The 6,219-nt window shown below is 34.3% G+C and overlaps 1 non-coding gene across 1 annotated transcript; it reads left to right on the top strand.

The window, feature by feature from the left end:
- The first annotated feature begins 2,331 nt into the window (after positions 1-2,331).
- TRNAQ-CUG (transfer RNA glutamine (anticodon CUG)) lies at positions 2,332-2,403 on the top strand. Its single transcript has one exon. It is a non-coding gene; the product is annotated as a tRNA-Gln (tRNA).
- Positions 2,404-6,219: the final 3,816 nt, after the last annotated feature.

Below are 6,219 nucleotides of genomic sequence, written 5' to 3'. Positions count from 1 at the left end.
TGATGTAGGTTATGATTTTCTGATTTGAGTACAAATAATTTTAAAGAGGGGGAAGATGATATGGATCAAGGTGTTCCAAATGTTTCAACTAGACCTATTACACAATTCAAGACCAAGAATATTCAACGAGCATTCATTCTTCATCCTCAAAATTAGATAGGCTCTATTCAACCTCCATTCCATGTGATCAAAGTTGATTTGATTGAAGAAGTACCATTTGGAGCTTCAAAAGTGAATATTTGCACACGATCAAGTTTTATAAATAGCATTCATTGATAATTTATTTGCATACACTTTCTTTATTATTTTAATTCCTTAACTTCTTGTAGTTACAAGAGCAAAAAGGTGAGAACTTACGGGGTAAAAAGGAGAATTTTTGTGAATAAAATTAAGTTCTAAACAAGACTTCCACCCTTTAAAATTTGAGCATCATCTCTGTCATTTCTAAGTTTCATGCAATTCTTGTGGTAGATTGCATCCGAGTCGTTCAATCAAGTCTTAATCAAGATCAACTGTGGAGTGACTCAATTTAGAAGAAGGTTTCAAATCTTGTTTCTAGATCTTTTACCTTAAGAGGTAATTTACTTTTAACTATCTCTTGGTTGATCCGAGTTTTGTATAAGAATGTGTAATTTCTTTGATTCAAGGGTTTTGCTTCAAAAAAAAGCTTGGATTGTTGGGGTGAGGATTGGGTTGCCTTATCACCCACGCTCCAAAGTTCGCTCCCATCCACGACCAACTCCTAGTTAACTGAAATAAATGTAAACAGGGAATAAAAAGTCAATAAATAGCCTACTTGTAGGCTCTTAATGGAAACCTTAAGTTAGGATGTTATCTCTTATTGAGTCATCAGGGTCGTGGCACTTAGAGCTTATATTCTTACATGTCCCTTATGGATTCTAAAAACTTTTCCATAAAGTAACCTTTAGTCCTCTTCCCGTAAACACATGAGTGGTGTTATCATGATCATATCATCCTGCTATTAAATTCTGATGTTGTGTATCTCATCTAAGTGAGGGAAATAGGAGGCCCTCCCTATCATCCTACTCATGATACAAAGTGCAGGGCATAAAAGAGGAATAGGGGCATTGTTGCACACAAGTGGTGGGAGATAACGGTCACTTTTGGGTACGAATCCTAACAACCTTATTGACCATTGTATTCAATTGATCCTAAGTATATTCTAGGAACATGGTTTATAAATTAACATAGGCTTATACATTATATCATGGAGTAGCATCAAAACTCATTAGTTTTAACTTAGCTAAACATGAAAGGGAAATCTAATGTGATTCCATGGGCGTGAAAATTTACTTGTAACTTGATTTGGGCGAAGGACATTATGGTCATTTTACACCTCCTCTCGATTTACCATCTTAGGTATATCCAATCGCTACAAAATTTCATACGTAGCTTTAACATAGAATAATATTCCAAGTATTAAAATTTTGTAAGTAGCATAGTTTGTTTAAGGGGTTAATTTAATGTTACTTAACTTTTTAATAAAACATCTGATTTAGGCCTTTAACTCACTGTTCTAATGTTTTTCTTTCATGTACCATTAATTCATACTTGACTTAGGTTATATATTAGAATCCAATCGATTCTCTCAAGTATTTATTCAGAAAACTCAAAGATGTTTATTTACCTCTTGTCTGGTGTTCGGAGCCTCGTTTCTTGAACTTCTTGCAAATGGGTCACCAATCGAAAGGAATGATGGGTCGTGGGTTGGTTGTAGTGATGGGTTGCCCGAATTCAAACAAAATTTGACCCTATCCCGTTGTCTTCTTCTCCCAATTCACGCGTCTTTCTGTCTGTCTTTCTCTTTCTTCTCGACACCTTTTGACTCCATTTATCCGTCGCTCTTCTGCTCATATCTCAACTATGGTGAGTCCCTATTTGCTTGCCATATGTTCCCACGACGTTGTAGTGTCTTCTACCTACACAATTCGACTATCTTTATACCTCAGTATTCAAAAATTGTAAATTTGCTGACGGTGAAGAAAAACGCAAGGGACAACGTGAATGCAAGTATCTTACCGTGGGTATGCTTCTCATGGGCTGAAAATGAATGGTAGAAAATTAGGTGAATAAAATACTTCTTTCACTACTTTTTAACCATATTTATTATCGTAGGGCTAAAAAAGAATGGTAGATGATTAAACGTCACCTAATATATTAATTGATTTTAATGTGTTGAAACCCTATCAAATACAAAACTGAAAAACGAGGACACATCGGTAATTTTTGAAGTTCTGAAAGTATATGAAGGTACTATTTATTTTTTGAAATTAAGAGATTTATTACACACAAATTCTTACAAATATTTGTGGTCCTATGGTCTAGTGGTTAGGACATTAGACTCTGAATCCAATAACTCGAGTTCAAATCTCGATGGGACCTATTTTATATTTTATTCTATTTCATATGGGCGTTGTAATAGTGAAATATGCATATCTTGAGGATGCAAGGGACAACCCTCTTACTACCATTTTTTTTTATATCAATTCACATGGTCTATCTAAATTCCAACATTTTCTTTATGTATTCATGATTGATGATTAAAGTGAAATTATCAAATTAAAAATTATATTATGGAATAACTTCAACGATTTTTTTCTCCTCTATGGTTACTGACCATAAACATAATTTTAAATAATCAAATTTTGCATAAGTTTAGAGTTAAAAGGTAGGATAATAATACTTTTACATGGATTTCATTATTAATAAAATAGTGATTACACATTCAATCTGATATGAATCCAACAACTGATCACTCCCATGTACCCGAACGAGCAATTACAAGAAGCAATACAAAGAAGATTCAATAATCAAATCAAGAAAATAATGGAGTGGCTGATATTGGAAAGTAATTAGAAGACTTGCCTTTAGTAGTTGAATTACCAATTAAGGAAATTTATTAATGCCTTATTTTCTTCAATTTGTATTTAATAGCATTTATCCGTGGTTGGTGGCTTAACATTATTTTGTTAGGGTTATCTTTTGGGCCTATTTGAAGGCATGTAATATTCATGTTAGGATGGATTTTGTTGAATACAGAAAAAACCTTTGCGTTTTCTTGATAACCTTTTGATGTTATTCTTTTTCAAACCTTGCTTTAGGTTTGATGTTTAAACTGATTAATTGAATTAGTTTTGATCAAGCTAATTCTGGAGTGAATTGTCTTGGTATCTAAGAGTGACCATCATAGATTCCAAGTTCGATCTAAGAGTCATTCATCTTCTAACCAGCTCATGGTTGAAATCAATCTGTTAAGTTAGCTTTCTCTGTGAGCGTTTTGTAAAGATTCTAGAAGGACCTCTAGCTTTGCAAATTCCAGCATTGTAGGCGCTTATCATTTGGTATCAGAGCATTTGGTCGACGTTCGTTGGCCGCTCTAGAGGTGAAATATCTTTATTGTTATTTTTTTTTTATCAAGTTTTTTTTTCTCTCTCAGATTATCGGAAAAAAAAACCAGACTTTACATTCTAGACCTAGTACCAAAAGCCTACCTTTGAGTGTTAAACACGAGTGTCCCTAAGTGAAATTTTTGTGAGAAGTGTGGAGAGGTCCCTTGATAACAAAATGTCACATAATGGAGAAGAAGTACCACCAATACCAGATCTTAATACAACCATTCTTCAAGCAATTCAAGGTATGATGGAAATGATGATGGAAGATAGACAAGAAAGAAGGGCGCAACAACAAAGACAAGAACGAACATTACAAGAAGATGAAGGTATAGTAGTACAAGAAAGACAAGTTGATGGTAGATGGAGAAGAAGAAATAACCATGCAACTATTATGCAACCTAGAAGGATGGAAAGAGTACATGAAGATAAAGATGCGGGAGTTAAACTCAAAATCCCGCCCTTTTGTGGAATGGCAGATTCTGAGGCATACTTGCAGTGGGAAAGAAAGATAGAGCATGTGTTTGATTGCAACATCTATAGTGAAAATAAGAAGATGAGACTTGCTATTGCCGAATTTACCAATCATGCCGGTGATTGGTACCAACATCTCAAATCCGAGAGAAGAAGAAAAGAGGAGGATCCAATAGAGACATGGGAAGAACTTAAAGAAGCCATGAGAAAAAGGTATGTTCCAAAACATTATGAAAGAAATTTGAAAACTAAATTGCAAGGTTTGACGCAAGGAACAAAAATTGTGGCGGAATATTATCAAGAGATGGAAACTATGATGGAAAGAGAAAATGTTAGAGAAGAAGAAGAAGATACCATGTCTAGATTCCTTGGAGGTTTGAATCGAGAAATTATTCATCTTGTTGACAGAAATCCACCACCATATCTGGAAGACATGTATCATTATGCTCTCAAAATTGAAGACCAATTGAAGGAAGACAAAGAGCATTAAAAAAGGTACACATCACGAACTAGCATATTTTCAAATTCTAAAACTTGGAACAAGGATAGTTTTGTGAATAGAAATGATTCGATGTCACCAAAAGAAAAGTTTGTGACTGCTAAAAGAGTGGAGGCTGAGAGTTCCAATGGTAAAATGAATGAAGCTTCAAAGACGGTAAAAGAGAAGTCTAGTTCTATTCAATGTTGGAAGTGTAAAGGATTTGGACACATGAGCAAAGAGTGTGTTAATGAAAAAGTTATGGTGATAAGGAATGGTATACTTGATTCACAGCTTGTGGAAGAAATCGCAGCATATGATGATGAGTATGTTGAAGAAGGTAATTCCATATCTTTGATCACAAGAAGGGTACTCAATGTTCAAATCAAGGGAGAGAAATTTGAAGATCAAAGGGAAAACTTGTTCCACACAAGATGTTTGATCAAAGGAAACCCATGCAGCTTGGTGATTGATAGTAGAAGTTGCACAAATGTGGTAAGCAGCTTCCTTGTAAAAAGACTTCAACTTTCTGTCCATCCACATCCAAAACCGTATAAACTTCAATGGTTGACAAACAATGAAGAAATTAAGGTAAACTCCCAAGCTCTTATTTCTTTTACTCTTGGAAGATATAAAGATGAAGTACTTTGTGATGTCGTACCAATGCATGCGGGGGACATCTTGTTCGGCCGACCTTGGCAATATGATAGAAAGGTAACATTTGATGGTTTGATGAACAAGTATACTTTTACTTTGTGTGGGAAGAAATTTACTTTACTTCCGTTGTCTCCATATGAAGTACATTGTGACCAATTGAAATTAGAGAAGAAAAGAAAAGAATATGAAGAACAACAGTGGAGAGAAGAAACTAAGGTAAAAGTGAGAAAAAAAAAAGTGAGAAAAAAAAACAATATTCAGTTCTTGTCCGGAAAGAACGAAGAATTTGATTTGAGGAAAAATCCTTTTAAAGAAAGGGGGGATGATATGAATCCAACAACTTATCACTTCCATGTACCCGAACGAGCAATTACAAGAAGCAATACAAAGAAGATTCAAGAATCAAATCAAGAAAATAATGAAGTGGCTGATATTGGAAAGTAATTAGAAGACTTGCGTTTAGTACTTGAATTACCCATAAAAGAAATTTATAGAAAGTAATTAGAAGACTTGCCTTTGGTAGTTGAATAATTTATTAATGCCTTACTTTCTTCAATTTGTATTTAATAGCCTTTATTAGTAGTTGGTGGCTGAATTTTATTTTGTTAGGGTTATCTTTTGGGCCTATTTAAAGGCATGTAATATTATGTTATGATGGATTTTGTTGAATACAGCAAAAAAACCTTTGTGTTTTCTTGATAACCTTTTGGTGTTATTCTTTTTCAAATATTGCTTTAGGTTTGATGTTTAAACCGATTCATTGAATTAGTTTTGATCAAGCTAATTCTGGAGTGAATTGTCTTGGTATCTAAGAGTGACCATCATAGATTCCAAATTCGATCTAAGAGTCATTCATCTTCTAACCAGCTCTTGGTTGAAATCAATCCGTTAAGTTAGCTTTCTCTGTGAGCGTTTTGCAAGGATTCTAGAAGGACCTCTAGCTTTGCAAATTCCAGCATTGTAGGCGCTTATCACAATCAAACATAACAAATAATGGCAAACATATGGGCATTTGGTTTGGTAGTATGATTCTTGCTTTGGGTGTGAGAGGTCTCAAGTTCATAATTGGATCGAATGACTATTTCTTTTTATCTAAAACCCTCTTTTTTTTTTCTTTTTTACTTTTTTTTTCCTTTCCTCCTCATTAGTCCTCCGAACCCTAATTAGGCATGGAGGGCAAAATGGGCAAAACACTAATTT

The sequence above is a fragment of the Cucurbita pepo genome, chromosome 18 (genome assembly GCF_057944985.1).
Source record: "Cucurbita pepo subsp. pepo isolate OVF chromosome 18, ASM5794498v1, whole genome shotgun sequence".
NCBI lineage: Eukaryota > Viridiplantae > Streptophyta > Magnoliopsida > Cucurbitales > Cucurbitaceae > Cucurbita > Cucurbita pepo.
This window is presented reverse-complemented; position numbering and strand designations above follow the sequence as displayed.